This window comes from Pseudorca crassidens, chromosome 3 (genome assembly GCF_039906515.1).
Source record: "Pseudorca crassidens isolate mPseCra1 chromosome 3, mPseCra1.hap1, whole genome shotgun sequence".
Classification (NCBI taxonomy): Eukaryota; Metazoa; Chordata; class Mammalia; order Artiodactyla; family Delphinidae; genus Pseudorca; species Pseudorca crassidens.
In genome coordinates this window covers 6,177,623-6,200,128 of record NC_090298.1, presented here as the reverse complement: position 1 = coordinate 6,200,128, position 22,506 = coordinate 6,177,623, and the positions used below count along the sequence as shown (strand labels likewise).

The 22,506-nt window shown below is 39.4% G+C and overlaps 1 long non-coding RNA gene across 1 annotated transcript; it reads right to left on the bottom strand.

Annotated features, from left to right (window-relative positions):
- Positions 1–3,464: 3,464 nt before the first annotated feature.
- Positions 3,465–19,913, bottom strand: LOC137220624 (uncharacterized). Its single transcript, XR_010941718.1, has 3 exons — positions 19,782–19,913; positions 18,777–19,682; positions 3,465–4,069 (listed from the first exon to the last, which is right to left on the bottom strand). It is a non-coding gene; the product is annotated as an uncharacterized lncRNA (long non-coding RNA).
- Positions 19,914–22,506: the final 2,593 nt, after the last annotated feature.

The window sequence follows — 22,506 nt, the reverse complement described above, 5'->3', positions numbered from 1 at the left end:
CAGGGGACACAGGTTCGTGCCCCGGTCCAGAAAGATCCCACATGCCACGGAGCGGCTGGGTCCGTGAGCCATGGCCACTGAGCCTGTGCGTCCAGAGCCTGTGCTCCACAACGGGAGAGGTCACAACAGTGAGAGGCCCGCGTACCACAAAATAAATAAATAAATAAATAAATAAAATGTGACACAAATGAACTTATCTATGAAACAGAAAGAGACTCACAGTCATAGAGAAAAAACTGGCAGTTGCCAAGGGGGAGAGGGGTTGGGGGAGGGATGGATTGGGAGTTTGGGATTAGCAGATGCAAACTATTATATATAGGATGGATAAACAAGGTCTTACTGTATAGCACAGGCAACTATATTCGATATCCTATGATAAACCATAGTGGAAAAGAATATAAAGGATGTATATATATCTATAACTGAATCACTTTGCTGTACAGCAGAAATTAATGCAACATTTGTAAAAATGCTAATAAAAAACAAAAACTAAAACAAAACATAGAGATCGTCTAGGATTCTCCATGAAGACCCAATGCAATTGCATGTACCTTAACACAAAAAGAGGCAGAGGGAAGTTTCACACACAGACAGAGAAGAAAGAGGCAATTTGACCACAGAAGCTGAGACTGGAGTGATGTGGTCACAAGCCAAGGAGCGCTGGCAGCCACCAGAAGCTGGAAGAAGCAAGGAACAAATCCTCCCCTTGAGCCTCTGGAGGGAGAGCAACCCTGCTGAGACCTTGATTTTGACCTGGTGATACCAATTTCAGACTTCTTCTCCAGAACTGTGAGAGAATAAATTTCTGTTATTTTCAGCTACGATGTTTGTGGCACTTTGTTACAGCAGCTCCAGGAAACTCATACTGTCATATTTGCAGCTATATTTCTGAATATTTGGAGTTGGTTACAACTGCCTGATTTCTTATGGGTCTCATAATCTTCTAGATTCCTTTTGTTGTTATTATAAGCACACAAGTTTTAACAACTCCTTTTTTAAGATCACAGAGGAATATCTGGACCAGGTCAATGGCAGCAACAGTCACCAAGAACTCAGGCCCTGAGCTAAGACTCCCTAATAGCAGGGTTCCTGCCCTTGCTGAGAATAAACACACAAGAAAGTGTGATTCACCGTGTATTTTGTAAACCCATATGGAGTCTTAGAGTCACATACAGAGGGGAGCCACTGAAGGTTGTAGGGGTGGAGTGAGAGGATTCTGGCACTGAATATAGAAAGGATGGCAAAGGGAAAGATAATGTAGGTTGTGTTCACTCATTGCTGCAGAAAATCAATAATAAAATGCAGGCACAGGTAAGTGCCAACTCTCTATCAGGGCCTCCACAATTTTTCTTACACGATCTTACACAGCGTTACTATTATCCCCATGTACACAGTGAGTCTCATAGAAGTCAGATAAGGAAACCAAGATCATGTCTCTATTCAGTGCTAGAGGAGAAATATAAGCCAAGGTTTGTCCAACTCCAAAACCAGGGCTCTCTTTGGTTTAATCACTCAGCTGTCCCTACTCAGGCCTCCTCCCAGGGCTGCTGCAAGACAAAGATGAGGTGTTGCTTGTACAGGGCTACACGTGTTAGAGCAATTGGATCATTACAATAAAATATAAAAACAGCAACACCTTACATAATAGACTTGTTTTCTGAAGTTATAACTAGTTGAAAGTAAAGGGAAGGGAGCAGGAAACTCCTCTGGCCCAGGAGTGTGTGCAGCCCAATTTACCACCCTGAGGGAGTCCTGCTTGGGTGAACTTGGCCTTGGAGCCCCCTGCCTCAGATCAGCAATGGCAGGTTCTCTCTGTCCAGATGGTTCTCAGCTCATCCATGATGGCACTAAGGGTGTCAACACATCTCCATTGTTTTGAATGCTACATCACTTAAAAACCCAATTTTAAAATCCTTACATAGAAACACGACTTCAGAATTCTTCAGAAGCAAGTTGCCCCTCTGCTTGCTGGACTCAAACTCCATCCCATGCCAATATCCATCCATCTTCTCCTCACAGACTACCCGCACACACAAGGCTCCCCCTACTTCGGGCTTTTGCTTACCACCTGGACATTTCCCTAAACCTCCATCCCTCTTGAACCTTTATGGTCATCCCAAATCTCTAACAAAACAGAATCTGCCCTCTTCCTCCCCTTCGTTCTATAAGGAAATCTCTGGACCCAAATCAGGCTTCGTTGACACAAGTCAATACTTGGGAGTGCCTGAGAGACCACCCTCCCTCGCATCACCACTAACCAATCCTCCCTCAAATGCTAACCACTCCCCCTCCATTCCATCATCTTCTCTCCTGCACTGATGACCCCACCACAGTCAGTATTGCTCTGAGATCTTTGCTGGTCCCCTGACATCCCATGTAGTCTCATCCCTATCTTCCATTTCAGCTCACTTTCTATCATTTTACAAAAACAAAATCTGTATAAAGTTCTTCAATGAGATTCCATTGTTTCCATACAAATATTTCGGTCAGGGTCTTTCCTAACCTTTCCTTGACCCTGGCAGGTGCTCTGCTCCCACTGCCAAGCCATGTATAGTTCCCTGAATGAAGCATGATCTTTCCTGCCTTCCTGCATTGGCCAAGACATTCCTATTCTCTTTTTTTTTTTTTTAACATATTGGAGTATAATTGCTTTACAATGGTGTGTTAGTTTCTGCTTTATAACAAAGTGAATCAGCTATACATATACATATATCCCCATATCTCTTGCATCTCCCTCCCTCCCACCCTCCCTATCCCACCCCTCTGGGTGGTCACAAAGCACCGAGCTGATCTCCCTATGCTATGTGGCTGCTTCCCACTAGCTATTGGTTTTACATTTGGTCGTGTATATATGTCCATGCCACTGTCTCACTTCATCCCAGCTTCCCCTTCCCCTTCCCCATGTCCTCAAGTCCATTCTCTAGTAGGTCTGCATCTTTATTCCTGTCCTGCCCCATTCCTATTCTCTTGGCCTGAAATATTCTTCCCCAGCTACTCAGACAAAATGGATCCCAATTTCCTCCGATTCTCCACTAAAGCAGCCTCTCAGGGAATCTGCCATTCTCTGGACCTTCAATGCACTGACCCTGACCTTCATAGCAGCACCCACCACCCTGCATGGAGACGACTCACTTTATTTGTTTCCACCACTAAGACCTTGCCTGGGGACTTATCTGTCCATCTTCATTACCATTTCTGATATTACCATAAAGACATTCCAAAAATTCTGTGAAATAAACAAATAAATACATGATTCAAATAGCATAGCTTCACAGGTAAACCTAATCAGATTATATTCCACTTGTGTTTAAGGATAATGAGAGAATAAACCAAGTTAAAAATGATAACATGGTAAAGGGCATAATGTGAGAGAAATGAAAGCAAAAGTAGAGAAGCATATTGACAACAAAGAAAAAAATCAGATTCATTAAGAAGGGATTCTTAAGAAGTAAAGTTAACTTTGCTCTGAGGGTAGTTTCTCTCTCTAGTCAACGACTAAAACAGCATCCTCAATCTCTTTGTGTTAAATTAAGTAGACGGATACTCGAAACTCAGCAGGTGGTCCGGGAGAGAAGCAATTACAGCTCCTGAGTAGCTAAGATGACATATGCTTGGCTGCAGTGTTCTCACATGAAAGTCTTTCTGCCTTTCCCCTAATTAAAAAGGGCCCGATTTCCCTCTTTAGTGTGCCAGACACACAGCAACCTGATTGAAATGAATAAAAATGTGTGCTTTTCCCTCACTCCATGGCAGAGCTGATGGAGAGATGCCGGCCTGTGCACAGCATGCTCTAGAGACACAAGGTTGACAGTGGTTCAGGAAGCATGAGTCTGTATTCAAACTTCTTTGTACTCAGTTGCTAGACTCAAAGCTTTCTCCAGGTTTAATGAGGAAAGGTTTCAAGGGACAAAGCGTTCAGTTGGCTTGTTTTAACCCTGGCTGCTCGTCTTCAGTGCGGGTCTGTTTGCGGTCTCACCCATGCCGTTAATTGAGAACGGAGATGGTTGCCACAAACTGTTTCTATTCCCTTCTAAGAACTTGCAGTTTATCCTCAAGATCCTTAAAGAATCTGAAAAAGAATGAATATTTGTATAGGTATAACTGAATCACTTTGCTGTACACCTGAAACTAACACAACATTGTAAATCAACTCCAATAAAAATTTTAAAACTAAATAAATAAACAAATGAAATAAAATAGATTAAAAACAAAAAGTTCTTAAAGAAATGGGGCCCTGGGACATGCACAGGAAACAAGTTTACACTGCAAGTCTTACCTTAGCACCTAGTCAGCCTCTTCTGTTCCCCCCCACCCCCCAGGGGTAGGTCCTGGGTGATTTTACATCACCTGCTGGGCAGGCAGCTGAGATTGCCCTTCCTGCTCATGGAGGATTAGAAAGGAGGACATTGGGCGGAAAGCCAGACCTGACAACCTGCAGAGAAACCACTTAGGTGAACATCTCCACAGTATAAGATCGATATTCTCCTCTTGGTTTATATTTCCAGTTGGTCCTTTTTGCCTGGAGGTGTAACAGCTGCCCTCATCTTTCTGCTATTACTACACAACCTCTAACTCAATTTTTGAAATGTCTCCTCATTGAAGAGCAGAATCCTTTCTTTAAAAAATTGATACTGGCAAGTTGATAAACAGTTAACCCAATTTCTGAAATGGCCTGTGTAGAAGAAAACGTTTACATTTCTGTCAATTTTTTTCAAAAGAATGTAAATGATAATTAAAGCAACATGGGCCATCTCTTCGACAGCAGCTGACTCACAAAATGTGTGAGGAATGACATAAACCCACACATTGAAGACTCCTTTGCCTGCTTTCCAGAAAGTAGAGAAATCAACTCCGCTAAGATGAGAGCCCTATGTGTATTCTTTGGAGCAAATTTGACCAACAAATTGCTAAGTTATTAAGGTCCGCGTTCTTGTGTTAAGTGGTGATGGTTCTTTAGGGTTATTTAAATGAATTATTGCACATAAAATGCTCACAGACATGCTTGGCACAGGGTAAGTGCTCTTGAGAGCTGGTGGATTAAGGAAGGGGGTGTCGTTTCTGCTGGAAGGATACAGAGATACTTATTAGCAACCTGACATACCCCAAAACAGAGGGGTCCAAGAAGGTCAAGTATGAGCCAAGTTCAAAGAGAGTGAGGGTCTCAGACACTTAGAAGCCCCAATATTATAACATCTCTGATCTCCCCACAATTCTGCACCCACTCAAGACCCACAACAGTAAATGCAGTGACAGGAGGTCCTAATGCTTCTTACATGGGGATATTTCAGATGCATGCCACCATCTGCAAGCTTGAACATATCAGTAGAGTTTGTTCCCATCCAAACCATTGTAGAAGGATTATTGATATTATAAATTAACTAACTTTATAACACCAGAGAGCAGAAAGTGCTGGTAAGAAAGTTATTTTGTACACGGCTTTCCTGCAAAGCTGTTATCCCATGAGGAGCCTGGCAGAAAAAAGAGATAGCTAGAAAATTTTTAAATGTTTTACCTGAGGTTTAAGGTCTTCTTACATTTTAATATCAGTTTTTCTTTATATGAAAGAAATGTTTTCCTACAAATGCATTTTCTTCACTTTATTACATTAGGTATTTTTTTAAGTATTGTGAATTAATGTTTTAAATTTCTTCTGATAAATACCCAAGAGTGGAATTGCTAGCTCCCCTGTGTTCATAGGAGCATTATTTACAATAGCCAAGGTATAGAAGAAACCTAAGTGCCCATCTATAAATGAATGGTTAAAGAAGACACACACACACACACACACACGGCACGCACACACACACACAATACTACTCAGTCGTAAAAGAAGAATGAGATCTTGCCATTTGCAACAACATAGATGGACCTGCTGAAGGGTATTATGCTTAGTGAAATAAGTCAGAGAAAAACAAATACTGTATCATTTCACTTACACATGAAATTTATAAAAGAAAACAAATGAACAAATATAAGAAAACAGAAACAGACTCACAGATATGGAAAACAAACTAGTGGTTACCAGAGGAGGAGGGTTGGGGGAGGGGTAAAGTAGGTGAAGGGGAGGAAGAGGTACAAACTTTCAGCTATAAAATAAATGTTGCAGGAGCTTCAAGATGGCGGAAGTGTAAGACGTGGAGATCACGTTCCTACCCACAAATACCTCGGAAATACATCTACACCTGGAACAACTCCTACAGGACACCTACTGAACGCTGGCAGAAGACCTCAGACCTCCCAAAAGACAAGAAACTCCCCACGTACCTGGGTAGGGCAAAAGAAAAAACAGAGACAAAGAATAGGGACGGGACCTGCACCAGTGGGAGGGAGCTGTGAAGGAGGAAAGGTATACACACACTAGGAAGCCCCTTCGGGGGCGGAGACTGTGGGTGGCGGGAGGGGGGGAAGCTTCAGAGCCGCGGAGGAGAGCGCAGCCACAGGGGTGCGGAGGGCAAAGCGGGGAGATTCCCGCACAGGGATCGGTGCCGACCAGCACTCACCAGCCTGAGAGGATTGTCTGCTCACCCGCCAGGGTGGGCAGGGCTGGGAGCTGAGGCTCAGGCTTTGGTAGGAGCGCAGGGAGAGGACTGGGGTTGGTGGCGTGAACACAGCCTGCAGGAGGTTATTGTGCCACGGCTAGCCGGGAGGGAGTCCGGGGAAATGTCTGGACCTGCCGAAGAGGCAAGAGACTTTTTCTTCCCTCTTTGTTTCCTGGTGCGTGAGAAAAACAGAGAAAAACAGAGCTGGAGGAATCAGGCTCCCAGATTTCAGACTATACTACAAGGCTACAGTAATCAAGACAGTATGGTACTGGCACAAAAACAGAAATATAGATCAATGGAACAGGATAGAAAGCCCAGAGATAAACCCACGCACATATGGTCACCTTATCTTTGATAAAGGAGACAAGAATATACAGTGGAGAAAAGACAGCCTCTTCAATAAGTGGTGCTGGGAAAACTGGACAGCTACATGTAAAAGAATGAAATTAGAACACTCCCTAACACCATACACAAAAACAAACTCAAAATGGATTAAAGACCTAAATGTAAGTCCAGACACTATCAAACTCTTAGAGGAAAACATAGGCAGAACACTCTATGACATAAATCACAGCAAGATGCTTTTTGATCCACCTCCTAGAGAAATGGAAATAAAAACAAAAATAAACAAATGGGACGTAATGAAACTCAAAAGCTTTTGCACAGCAAAGGAAACCATAAACAAGATGAAAAGACAACCCTCAGAACAGGAGAAAATATTTGCAAATGAAGCAACTGACAAAGGATTAACTCCAAAATATACAAGTAGCTTATGCAGCTCCATATCAAATAAAACAAACAACCCAATCCAAAAATCGGCAGAAAACCTAAACAGACATTTCTCCAAAGAAGATATACAGATTGCCAACAAACACATGAAAGAATGCTCAACATCATTAATTATTAGAGAAATGCAAATCAAAACTACAATGAGGTATCATCTCACACTGGTCAGAATGGCCATCATCAAAAAATCTAGAAACAATAAATGCTGGAGAGGGTGTGGAGAAAAGGGAACCCTCCTGCACTGTTGGTGGGAATGTAAATTGATACAGGCACTATGGAGAATAGTATGGAGTTTCCTTAAAAAACTAAAAATAGAGCCACCATATGACCCAGCAATCCCACTACTGGGCATATACCCTGAGAAAACCATAATTCAAAAAGAGTCATGTACCACAATGTTCACTGCAGCTCTATTTACAACAGCCAGGACATGGAAGCAACCTAAGTGTCCATCAACAAATGAATGGATAAAGAAGATTTGGCACATATATTCAATAGAATATTAGCCATAAAAAGAAATGAAATTGAGTTATTTGTAGTGAGGTGGATGGACCTAGAATCTGTCATACGGAGTGAAGTAAGTCAGAAAGAGATAAACAAATAGTGTATGCTAACACATATATGTGGAATCTAAAAAAAAAAAAAAATGGTCATGAAGAACCTAGGGGCAACATTGGAATAAAGACACAGACCTACTAGAGAATGGACTTGAGGATATGGGGTAGGGGAAGGGTAAGCTGGGATGAAGTGAGAGAGTGGCATGGACATATATATACACTACCAAACATAAAATAGATAGCTAGTGGGAAGTAGCCGCATAGCACAGGGAAATCAGCTCGGTGCTTTGTGACCACCTAGAGGGGTGGGATAGGGAGGGTGTGAGGGAGGGAGATGCAAGAGGGAAGAGATATGGGGATATATGTATATGTATAACTGATTCACTTTGTTATCTAGCAGAAACTAACACACCATTGTAAAGCAATTATACTCCAATACAGATGTTAAAAAATAAATAAATAAGTAAAATAAAATAAAATAAATGTCACGGGGATGTTATACACAGCACAGGGGTTATAGTCGATATTTTATAATAATTATGTGTAAAGTGTAATCTATGAAAATATCAAATTACTATGTTGTATACCTGAAAGTAACACAATATTGTAAGTCAACTATACATCAATTTAAAAACTATATATTTCAATATTTCTGAAATACTCTCAGAAGTCTGGGCTAATAGCCTTTCCTTTATTAAACTCCTTCCCCAGAATAGCCAATCTACTTATGCAGACATGAAAATGAGACCACATTACATACTGGATTTTACATTTCTAAACTTTAGAAACAGTATTCCTAGTCCAGACCCACTGAGTCATGAAAACATCCTCAGAATTTCTAGGCCATGCTTTTATTAACAACACTTTTCACAGAAATTGACATACCTGCACTCTCATGAAGATGGCATAATTAGTTTACTAACATAGCCCTTAAGAGCTTGGAAAGGAAGTTATGAGGGGAACCAGTCCCATTTCAAACAAATTCTTTGCTCCCGGCCATGATGAGCTGTACAGTTCTCTCAGAAGCATCCTCCACTACAGCCTTCATAGGGAATATCGCCCTGCTGACACCTAAATCTGGGACTTCTGGCCTCCAGAACTGTGGGACAATGAATGTCTGTTATTTTAAGCCAGTCAGCTTGAGATAATGTGTTACACCAGCTCCAGGAAATAATCACAGTCATTATCTGGATCCTCCAACTACCTGCCCTAGTGTTGAAGCTGGAAGGCAACCAGGGCCATGGTGGGTGGGATTTCCTGACTGTCAGGTGGTTGATTGGGTTGTTGCCAAAGAAAGGAGAAGTCTCAGTTCACAATGGGTCCCATGAGATTGACGTGGAAAGAATGAAGTCAGAGGGAAGAAGCTAGAACAGAGAAAGCAAGTAGAAAAGAAGAGGTGAAGAGCAGAGGAAATGCTGGTGGGGCAGATGGGCTGCAGCAGCCTCGCCGGACAGTTGTCACTGCCCCAGGAAGACACAGCAGGCAAAGGGGCCAGTGAGCAGTGGGGCAGGGAGCCCAGGATAGAGATGGACTCCTGAAAAGGCAGATGAAGACCCTTAAAATACTGTGGTAACCCTAACAGAGAATCTGTGACTGACTTGTAGAAGGAAAATGCAGTTGTCTGGCATGAACTCATTCATGGCTCTGGAGAGACCAAGTTTCCAAATATTCCTTAGACTCTGGGTAAAATAAGCCACTACAACTGCCTTGTCCCCAAAATGGTCACATAAGAACATCCCAGTGTGCTTTCAGTAGAAACGTCACCTGTTACTGAGTTCACTTTTTTTACTTCATAATTTAAAAGTAGTTTCTGACATTTTTAACAAATTTATTCAACTGAGTTGTATTATTTTTTAAAAGATGACATAAGAGATTCAAACTGAGCCATGACTTTAGATGGTAATGATCTCTTTTTTAAAAACCTTAAATAAAGACACTTGTGTGTTTTGAGTGTCCTTGTGTCTGTACATGGACTATTTTTGAAGAACTTTAAGCATATCAGTTAAACTTGAAAAAAAACTTCCTGCAAACCACTGGGTACTATGGGTATAAGCAGACTGAGAATATACTGAGCGTGTTATCTTCTTCTAATAACCCACCCATCAAACTCTGGGGAAGGGAACATGTGTCATGGATGGATGGTGTCTCACATTTACCTGCTGTTTTCAGAAACACTGATTTCACCACGTTTACCTGTGGTGAAAGAGCCTTTCAGAACTAAAGACATAACCGAGATGAATGAGGCTATTGTTACAACAAAACAGAATATGTCCCAAGAAACAGGGCTGATGTCCTCCAATATTTCTGTCTTCTTCCTGCTTCTCACTGATCTCACTGATGCCAAGTGGGCGTGCGCTGGAGCTGACCAGCACTGAATGGAGAAAACATCAACCAATAGGCTGAAAGACGTTTCTCATTAATTATGCACAGTCCCTTAGTGGAAATTCTGACCTGCTGTCACCTTAAAAAGGCATATTTTTAATGCCACTTGGGCTTCAAGTTCTGTTGAAAACAAGCCACATGAGATCTTAGAAAACACTCGTTTCATATATCTGTAGATCTTTTTACTTAACAATGATGACTTTAAAGTATAAGAAAAAGATACAAACCATAGAAATTATCACATTGTTGAGGAATGCCCTTACTTTATTACACTCTACCAGCCAACAGCACAATATGATGTGAAAAAGAATAAAACCTGCAGGACTGAAGAGAAACAGTGCTACTGCAAAAATAAGAATGTTAAATGCTTCTGGCTGTCAATCATTGACAAGAGCTCTCTGGTCCATTAAAAAAAATAACTAGGGAGAAAGTTACTTGGGTTTTTTAATTTAGTACCTTAGTTGCGGAAGATAACCAGGATAGAAGGTCCAGTGTATCATGCAATTACAAATGTCTTCATGAAAACTTTCTGAAAAAACTGCAAATGATGAGAAAACAAGTAACTCAATAAATCACATTTGGCAGCATGTCCCCAGCTCAAAAAAGATTCAGCCAAATATCCTAGCTGTTCACATCAATAGAACAACCCAGGATCGATGTTCATAGTCATATCACAGAAGACTAAAGGAAATAATTGCATTAATTACAGAATAATCACTTTACAAAGTAAGGAAAATATTTAGTATGGTTCACAAATATTTCCATACAAAGGGCCAAAAAAAAAAAAAAAAAAAGGAGGGGATGGCGCATAAAAGTACTGTTCAGAAACCTTATTTTCTGGTGTGCTGGTGTCCAGTTTTGCCAGATAACCAAAGAGTCTTTATTTCATAGACAAGAAAATGCTGTTCATGGACATTGAAAGAATAAATGGACAGCATAGGAAACATAATTTGGTGCCCACTCAAAGGTTATTCTTAAGCACTGGCTTAAAAACACTCCCATTCACTTAAAGAATATCTGGTCCCTGGAATAAATGAGTGTGCTCTGTGGATGGTGATAGCAGGAATCTGAAAAGACGACGTTTATAAAATGCCATGACTGGTCCACTAGTGTTTACTTGTTGCATCTTTGGAAACTGTTTTACTCCAGAGAGACTTAGGGCTGCACAGGGAGTGTGGTGGGTACCTGCAGAGCAACAGCACGAATCGCTGGGATTGCTAACATTTGAAGCAACAGCCGCTAAACGGAGGAATACGTGTGCTACCTTAGACTTACCTGGCACCACTGCTGATAGGAAATTTCTAAGTTCATCTGAATTTTTCAAATGTCTGAGATTACAAAACTGGGGCATTTTATTCTGGTTAAGGAAGGAACAGCCACACAATCCCCAGTCAGCGCTGCTTGCACTTGCTTGGTAAGTTCCTTTCACTTTGTGGGTGTATGACTGTGTTCAGAAGAGTTCTGTTCCAATTGATGATTTCAGAGCTTTTAATTAAGCAAAGATTCAGGTCCCTATCTCTGAATAACTGAATGTAACTATACCTTGAGGGCAATGCTAATTTAAATAAACAAGGCAATTCGAACTCAAAAGCCCATTTCCAAATATAATGCAGCAGAGTAGTTCATAACTTAAATATCTGCTTCACATCACCTAAAGGAACGTTTGGATTTCTATCATGGATGCTAATGGAGCACAAATAATGAAATGTGGCTAACCCTCACGAAACTGAAAGGCATGTACTAGGAAGAAAATAAGAGGCTGTCATAGCGAAGAGCACATGTGTATGCCTATATAGGGTCAGCAGGTAATAAATGGTGATTTGTTGATTAGGCTGTAAATTCTGTCTTTATTATAGGGTTTTTCCCAGCCTTATACCCTAAAATGAATCTTCTGTTACTTATAAAACCAAGTTAAATCCCAGATCTTCCACTTCCCATGTGACCTTGGGCAAGTTACTTTACTTCCCTGAATCTCAATTTCCTCATCTGTCTAGTGGAATGACCGACTTCCCTCAAAGAGTGCAAATCTAGACAGAGTGCTTGCCCATAGTATATAATATTAATATTAGTTTAAAAGTCAATTAAAATCAGTGCTTAAAATCAGGAGTGTGCATCACTAAAAATCTTCATGGCTGTATATCTGTATAACTATATCCATCAGGAAGATGTAGGAAAGTTATAGTTTCATAGAACAATTAAGCGTATGATAGGCCAGAAGCTCCCTTGAAAGGAAAAGAAGTCCCTTGGAAGGAATATGATTCAAACTGGCACTGCGCTCCGTCTCTTACAAAGCTGTCCATGCATTCAAACACACATTTACTGAGTTCTCACTTCCTTTCTTCCATCCTCCACTTCATATGACACATTGATTTTCCACAGTGTGCCAAGATCCATGCACTTGATTTCACATTCATTATTTTGTCACTGCTCAGAAAAATGTTTAAAGTATTATCAATTCAATATTTTTTAAAATGAGAAAACAGCAACTCAGACTATTGGAGGGGCATCTCCAAAGTTGCATCAGTGAAGAAAAGAAAAGCCAGTGTTGGACCTTGTGTTACAACCTCCAGGCCTGTTGAAATATCCCACGTGGCTAAAACCGCCAGGCATGAACTGGGTGCTGAGGGTTCCATTAGCTACCTCAGGTACGTATGTGTGTGCCCTACCCTCTCTTTCCCACAGAGCAGCCAGTCACCTCTGAAAACCACAGGTCTGGCCATTTCTTACCTGCTCATCACCCGTAGAGGTCTGGCCACTGCACTCAGACTGAAATCCCAAAGTTTAGCCCTTCACCATGGCCACGCCCACTCTCTAGCCTCACATCTGGCTTACTCCCTCCATCCCCACCCCATCCAGCCATTGCATTGTCATACCCAGCTCTTCCCTACTTCTGCCTGGGTCCTCCTTTGCTGGACTCTCTGCCATACATATTTCAAACTGAATTAAAGTCCATGTCTTCTTCTTGGACTCATACTGACTCACCTTGTTCTAATTCTATTATGATTTATTCTTTACCAGAGAAGCAGAGTCACTAAGCCATTGCTGTAACCTAAAGCAGAGCTGCCCTTGAGCCTGCCTACATCAGCCAAACTGACACAGCAAAAGTAGACAATCTGTCTAAGCCATTGGGTTATAGGGTTGTTTGTTATGCAGCAACAGCTAACTGATACACTGATTTTAGGGTTTGCCTTAGAGATTACAACATGCACCTTCAATTTATTAAACTCTGATATTAATTGATACTTCCCAGATGATGCAAAGAACTTTGAACACGTAAACTCCATTTACCCATTCAACTGTACATAATTTTTGTGTATATTAAATATTTATTTATTCAAACTCTACCTATTATTAGTAGGGTAGTTTTTTACCATCACTCTTTATATTTATCCTATTTATTAAACCTAATTTCTTCCTGTCTCTCTAACCTTCTAGGTTGGAATTAATTTCACTCTGCCTAAAGATAGCCCTTTAGAATTTCTGTTAGAGTAGTTCTACTGGTTACAAATGCTCTTGATTTTTGTTGTCCCAAAATGTTTTTATTTCACCTTTATTTTTGCTATAAATTGAATTCTAAATTGGCTGTTATTTTACATCAGCACAAGAAAAAGAGACACTATTTTCTGGTTTTAATTTTTGCTATTGTTCTCAGGATTTGATCTAGATGTTGTTTATCTGAAAGTTAACATTTATTATTTCTCACTTTCTTTTAAGATATTTATCTTTCTCTTTGGTATTATCAGCTTCACTATTTTATTTTCAATCTTTTCTCTCTGCTGGGACTCTGACTTAATAAGTTTCATTTCTTCTTATTTTATTCTGTATATCTTTTCTACTTCTTGTATTTTTAAATCCTTTTACATTTCTGTGTCTAAATTTGGATTTTTCTTGCCCATCTTCCAGTTCACTAACTCTCTCTTAAGCTGTGGCTCCTGTGCTGCTAAATCCACTTATTGAGTTCTAATTAACTTATAACATTTTGCAGCTTTAGAATTTCTATTTGGTTCTTTTTCAAAATTGCAGTGTCACTTGTTTGTTTCTAGAACTGTTCATCTTTTTAGCCTTTTTAGCCTTTCATTATCTTCTGATTATAGCAAATATCATTATTTAAAAGTTTGTACTTGGTGATTCCAATATCTCATAGCTTTTCATGTTTTCTTTTTCTTTTCATTCATGTGGTTTCTCTATGTATGCCAGGCTATCTTTGATTTTTGTACCAAGAATTTTATTTTTCTAGACCCCTAGGGCACTAGCAATCTAGGATCAAAGTTATCCAGTTTCAGAAAGTGATGTTTCTCTGAGCACCCAGGTGACTCATTGTTGGGCTGCAGCCTATGTAAAAGCTGGTTTCCTAGGGTGCAAACTTTCACATTCCAAGAAAAGGCAAAATAGATTTATCAAGGTCCTACTTTGGTGGACCTCCAACTCCCACATTTGAACCCCTAAGAGCCTGACAAATGAACCACTTCACCTCTTAACCTTTGTTGTATAATGGCAAATGCTCCAAGGCCAACACTGTCCAAATGCTAACTTCACCCTTATGGATTTCTCCTAGTCTTGGCCAAATAACTCAGTACCTTGTTAAGCCTCTTTTGTGTTCAAGAACATTTTTTTTTAACATCTTTATTGGAGTATAATTGCTTTACAGTTGTATGTTAGTTTCTGCTGTATAACAAAGTGAATCAGCTATACATATACATATATCCCCATATCTCCTCCCTCTTGTGTCTCCTTCCCACCCTCCCTATTCCACCCCTCTAGGTGGTCACAAAGCACCTAGCTGATCTCCCTGTGCTTCAAGAATATTTTTATAATTATAAAATTATAAAGTAAATTGTAAGTAAATTATTTCTATAATTTACTCTATATGTTGTTCCAGTAGTCTTTAGTGAGAAGGTTGAACTGAATTCCTAGTCCACTAACATGCTAGTAGAAACCTCCCTCTTTTGCTCTTAAATACACAAATCTGGCCTTCTGCATGCACAATGCCACTGAAATTTGAAACAGTTATTGTGAAATCCAATCTTCCCATTACACCAAGCTAATCCTAATCCTCAGTAAATAACTTTTATTCACTACTAAGCAGTATGTTAGTGCTCTCCCCCAATATTTTCTATCTATACATAGAAACATACAAGTGTATACACACACACACCCTTGCACACACATAGACCAAGAAAAGTGCAAAGTACACATATTGATATGTAACTCGCTCTTTTCACTTAACAGTTTAAGTGTTTAATTTTTTACACACTAAATCTTTTGCATGTCAATGTCTATAATCACATGCCATTCTTATTAAAATTTATGTATCACTCCAGGTATGTATTTAGTAAAATGTATTATCTTATTCTCTTTTTGTTGGACATTTAGTAATTTTCTTTCTGTTTTTTTTATTTTAAATAATGCTGCAATTAATTCACTTGAATATGAATATATAGATTCCTGTGCAATTTTATTTTGCCAGAGATTCCTTGAAATGTTAATACTGAGTCACAGTATACAGGGATTTAACATTAACTTTAAAATCTATTAAGATACTGCCAAATATCTTCACTACATTTGGAAATCTTAATTTCTTACTTTGTGACAAATTGGTATGAAATTCCAGTCCTAACTTCAGTTTATGTTGATTTACGTTTAATGGACACCTAACTGAAAAAAGAAACCTCATGGGACTATATGATCTTCAATAAAATAATCCTGAATTTACTAAATTGTGATACTTATTTGTCTCTTTCATCAAGCAATTGTGCAAAAGTTTTATTAAAATTTGGCTATTAAACATCTATGTTCTATAATGTCAATCAATTAATCTTTCAAAGTAATCAGAATGTGCATCCTTTTTTGTGACCATTTTTTTTAACCCATCTCTCTGTAACTCTGAAGTTTCTTCTCATATCTTAAAATTTTATATGATTTTTTAAACATTTTATTTTATATTCTAGTATAGCTGGTTAACAACGTTGTGTTCTTTTCAGGTGTACAGCAAAGTGATTCAGTTATACATATACATGTATCTATTCTTTTTCAAATTCTTTTCCCATTTATGTTGTTACATAATATTGAGCAGAGTTCCCTGTGCTATCCAGTAGGTTCTTGTTGGTTATCCATTTTAAATATAGCAGTGTGTACATATCAATCCCAAACTCTCAATCTATCCCTTCCCCCCACCCTTCCCCACCCCGTAACCATAAGTTTCTTGTCTAAGTCTGTGAGTCTGTTTCTGTTTGTAAATAAGTCCATTTGTACCATTTATTTTTAGATTCTGCATATAAGTGATATCATACAATATTTCTCTTTCTCTGTCTGACTTACTTCACTCAGTATGACAATCTCTAGGTCCATCTATGTTGCTGCAAATGGCATTATTTCAGTCTTTTTAATGGCTAATATTCCATTGTATATATATATATATATGTGTGTGTGTGTGTGTGTGTGTGTGTGTGTGTGTGTGTGTATATACACACCACATCTTCTTTATTCATTCATCCATCGACGGACAATTAGTTTGCTTCCATGTCTTGACTATTGTAAACAGTGCTGCAATGAGCATTGGGTTGCATGTATCCTTTCAAACCATGTTTTTCTCTGGATATATGCCCAGGAGTGGGATTGCAGGTTCATATGGTAGCTCTATTTTAGTTTTTTAGGAACCTCCATACTGTTCACCATAGTGACTCTAAAAATTTACATTCCCATCACCTGTGTAGGAAGGTTCCCTTAGAATGTGCATACGTTTATGTGTTAAACAAATAGGTTTAAAACTCACTGAAAGTCATCATTTGGAAGATTATTAAATGACAGAAAATTGTTCTTAGTTTTTTAAGTATGTGGACATAAATAATTTTAAAGAGGACAATAACTTCAGCAACACTATCATATGGCTCAAATTACAATGAAGAAAATATATCCATATGTCTGTTTCCCAGTGCTTTTGTCAGAGTGAATGTTCCTTTCAAAATGTTATTGCTTTCTCACACTTTGTTAAAATGCCATCTTTACCTGGAAGAAATATGTTAGCTGTTTTTCTTAATGGAAGTGTAGTTGATTTACAATATTATATTAGTTGCAGGTGTATAGCATAGTGATTCAGTATTTTTGCAGAGTATATTCCATTATAAGTTATTACAAGGTAATGGCCATAATTCCCTGTGCGATACACTGTATCTTTGTTGCTTATTTATTTTATACATAGTAGTTTGTGAAGGGGGGGAGGGACAAATTAGGGGTGGTAGGTATAGAATTAACAGATACAGTAGCTGTTTTTACACTTAGAAGCTACTTACTACTGGCATCATGTCTCAGGATGTCATCTTGTGGGAAGGGGTGGAGGAGGCTCCTCTCCCCACCCCCGCCCCATCACTTCCCCCATAGTTGAAAAGAGCATGTGCTCTTCTGAGACAGGCAGCATTTCCCAGGTGTTAGGGACACCATGAGAGAGCCCTTTGGCATAACACAGATCTTTCTTATGCTGTTGGGAATCAGGGTTTGGAGAGCAGTAAATGTGGGTGCAAATATACAGAGAAAGAGTTCCCATTTATTATACCCCAAAGAGATTAATAAGCCCGAGCCCAAGGCAATATAACAAGGAACGTTTTAGAAAACATTGTCAGAAACTGTCTTCTCCCCCAAAGGTAAATCATAACTTCAATGGAGTAGGTGTCCAAGACCCAGCAATCTGTCTAATGATCACCCAAAATTCACTCCTTTTGGGAAGATTGCTGTGTAGAGCTCAGCTGGCAGAGATGTGACAAGGATGGAATGCCATTAGGACAAACTTCCTGACAGGTAACAGACACATGCCCTGAGGTTAAATCCAAATGTCTTCTTCAAATAGTTAAAGTAGCACAGAGAATGCAGAAATGTGACCGGTTCTTATTTTACCTTGATACTCAAACAACAACATATATCTGAAATTGAAATGCTGTTGGTTGTGTGTTGAATTGTCCTAATTATCATTAGTATTCATATTATTTACAAGTCAGATAGATTACAGGCTTACCTTCTGTTTTTGATAACTATATTATGAAACAATTATGATATCTACTTAGATTTGAAAATTTCTGGCGTGAGGAAGATCAACAAATTCAGTGATCTTGTAACAGTTAAAAATAATGTGTATTTATTATGTGCAAATGATAAAAATATTTTCTCTCGAGATCAGGTTCTATTAAAGTACAACACAAGTCGTTGCAGTTTTGTGAATTCAGCTTGTTCTTTGCAAAATTATTCATGCCTGATTTAAATATTCTTACATCCTACCGCAGTGCAGCAGATGCTCACTTTGTATCAGACAGCGTTCAGGTACTGGACAAAGATGAAAAACAACCCATGCTCCCCGTTCTACTTTAGTCATGTGTTTGTTTGTCTTCCTTTCCTACTAGGAATTCAGTGCCTTGAGGACAGAGCCTGTGGGATTCATGTCTGCATAGCACATGAAATAATATCCTGTAGCATCTCAAATATGCTTGTTGAATTAACTAAAGAATCGATCCAATTACTATACCTTCTTAAATTCAAATCTTGGCTCCAAGGGATCAGTGGTTTCATTTTCGGTGGGAATCAGTGATTCTTGACAAACCCAACAGTTTCTTTTCTAAAAGATGAGCCGATCAGTAGCGACACTTTTCTTGAAGTGCCTGCACTGTGATTTCTGCGTTCCCAAGAGGTGGAAAGCTATGGTATCATAATGCTTACCTGCCTTCACCACGAGAGTCTGTATAGAAGAGAATGGCCAACATTACAAAAATGGCTTCATTGTAAAAGATAAAACCCCAGCCTTTGACGATGCCACGTGTCGAGTCTGACATTTGTCCCACTCGCCCCACTCCCAAGGAGTTTCTAGCGGAGAAAAGGGAACCAGGACAGGTAAACAAATATCCTGAGTAAGGCTGATGACTTGTATGGCCAGTGCCCAGAGAGTAGCAGATGATCTGGGAATGCAGAGGGAGAGCAGTCCTTTCTGGGTCTGGTCATCCACTGCAGCTCCTTAAATATATAGCCTCTGTTTCTGCTGCCTCAGGCACCAGTGGAGAAGTCAGCCAGGTTTGGATGTGGGTTCCTGCTTTGTTGCTCACAGCAGCATGGTATTGTCTGTTGCTTAACCTTCTGCACTTCCATACCCTGACATGTCAAATGGGAATAAAAATACTTACCTTGAAGGTTTTAATAAAAAAACAAATGTGTGACTAGCACAATGATGAGTCCACATCACTTCCGGTTTACTGGAATCTGAACCATACCCAAGACAAGCAGGCCATTTCCCTCAAAGAGCTGACTTTCCCCTCAGTGGGTGGATGAGCAAGAAGCAAGAACGAATGAAGAAGGCCTGGAATTGACAAGTGAAATCAAAAAATAAAGCTGGCAATAGGGAGAGACTGGCTTCACTGTAGGGTGCTCTGATGGCAGGAACCTGTGAGTAAGACAAAAACACAAGGTCATCAGCCCGTCAAAGCCTACTTTCCTAACCACAAACATCATAGCTTCTTTCACAGTGATGCGTGTTTCCCACCTGTGCCAAGCATCGCTGTGCTTCCTATTCTGTCTTGTGGCCCAGAAGCTCCTCTAACAAACCTGGGTAGTTTTTACACCTGTGGCCTTGGTGGCTGAGAATCATGCTGTTGTAACATTTGTACAGTTGTAAGTCTAGTCATGGACCTACAAAAGAAGCGTAGTTATGACTTTGGTACATAAAGCACATTGAACACTAGGTTCGCTTTTCTAAAAGATGGAATGAGATTTCATTAAATTTTCCAAAATTAAAGAAATACAACTTAAGGGTTTTTATTTAAAATTATGAGTTGTTCATTATAATTTGTATTTTCTTCTCTTACTTTTAATAAATAATTTTGGATCTTTAGAATATAAATGACATTTTGGTAAAAAAAATCTTAAAATGATTTCAAATTTTCAAAAATTTTGCATTTTCTTTAATATACTTTTTAAAGTGCACTTTTAATGATATTTTACTGTTTAGTCATTTAGATCATTATTGTTTAACAGAATATCAGTTTTGTTCAAATTATATTAAAATAATAATAAATTGTGTGGAATAAATATACAGTAATTTACAAATTACACATGTATGCAATGCTATTACTACTGCAACCTGCATAGTCCATGAACAGGACATCCAGATATGAGCAAGGATGATCAATTTCTTTTTTTTTTAATTAATTAATTAATTTGGCTGTATTGGGTCTTTGTTGCTGTGCCCATGCTTTCTCTAGTTGCGGCGAGCAGGGGCCACTCTTCATTGCGGTGTGTAGACTTCGTGGGCTTCTCATTGCAGTGGCTTCTCTTGTTGTGGAGCACAGGCTCTAGGCGCACGGGCTTCAGTAGTTGTGGCTCGTGGGCTCTAGAGCGCAGGCTCAGTAGTTGTGGCACACGGGCTTAGTTGCTCGGCAGCATGTGGGATCTTCCCAGACGAGGGCTCGAACCCATGTCCCCTGCATCTACAGGAGGACTCTCAACCACTGTGCCACCAGGGAAGCCCAAGGATGATCAATTTCAGTTGCCTTTTATTCTAGATGACTTTCAGTGATTTGAAGCAATAGTTTTTAATTTGTTCATTAAAGTGGTACATTTGTCAGAAAGGATGAAGAAATATATTTAACTTCCTGTTAGCTTGACTTATAATTTTAAGATATTTATATATATGGAGTGCAGGCCTCCATATGTAACCTTGTCGTGACTTCCCTGAATAAGAATAGCTGAACTGAATACATAGTATGCCAATGATAGGGCTGTAGAAAAAGTGACTCAGTGTAAGGGACACATGGGTGCCAAGTGACACATGAGCAGACCACTGAAGAAAGAGAAGGAGCAGACAGTGTGGATACCTGGACAGGGGGATAACGAAGGAGAAATGATAAATGCAAAGGTGCAAGGCTGGAGCACCCTGATGTGTTCAGAGAAGATGGAGAGAGAGAGATGGGATTTGAGGAGATACTTTGACTTTCATCTGTATTATAGATTGCAGTTTTTTGGAATAAATCACTGGAAAAACAAAAAGAGAAATTGCTACCAAAATGCTTGAAAAAATTTCTTGTGAATGATCATGGTTTGCTCTTCGCTCTGGTGCCAAGGAAACTCAGAGCTATTTCTGTGAGCCTGTGCTGGTGAACAAACAGTATGAAAAGATGCTCAATATCATTAATTATTAGAGAAATGCAAATCAAAACTACAATGAGGTATCACCTCACACTGGTCAGAATGGTCATCACCAAAAAATCTACAAACAATAAATGTTGGAGAAGGTGTGGAGAAAAGGGAACCCTCATGCACTGTTGGCGGGAATGTAAATGGATACAGCCACTAAGGAAAACAGTATGGAGGTTCCTTAGAAAAACTAAAAATAGAACTATGATATGACCCAGCAATTCCACTCCTGGGCATATACTTGGAGAAAACCATAATTCAAAAGGATGCATGCACCCCAATGTTCATTGCAGCACTATTTACAATAACCAGGACATGGAAGCAACTTAAATGTCCATCAAGAGAGGAATGGTTAAAGATGATGTGGTACATATATACAGTGGAATATTACTCGGCCATTAAAAGGAATGAAATTGTGTCATTTGCAGAGACTTGGATGGACCTAGAGACTGTCATACAGAATGAAGTAAGTCAGAAAGAGAAAAACAAATATCGTATATTAATGCTTATATGTGGAATCTAGAAAAATGGTATAGATGAACTTATTGGCAAAGCAGAAATAGTCACAGATGTAGAAAACAAATTGATGGTTACCAAGGGGGGAAAGGGGAGAGGGTGGGATGAATTGGGAGATTAGGATTGACATATATACACTACTCTGTATAAAATAAGTAACTAATGAGAACCTACTATATAGCATAGGGAACTCTACTCAATGCTCTGTGGTGACCTAAGTGGGAAGGAAATCCAAAAATGAGGGGATATATGTATACATATAGTTGATCCACTTCACTGTACAGCAGGAACTAACACAACATTGTAAGGCAATTATACCTCCAATTAAAAAAAAAAAAAGAATATGCTTTGTGGACTAGGCTTACCTACGTCTTGCTCTACTTTCCTATCCATATTTTGCATTTACTCCTTCCTGGATTTCTATTGATTTATCCTATTTTGTTGCATGAGTGCTGGTATAATCATTGTACCAGATAGTGCAAGCTGGTCGGACGTTTCTTTAAAGAAGGAGGAGGAAGATTGTACAGACTTGTGTGGGAAGATGCATTGGTTTACACATA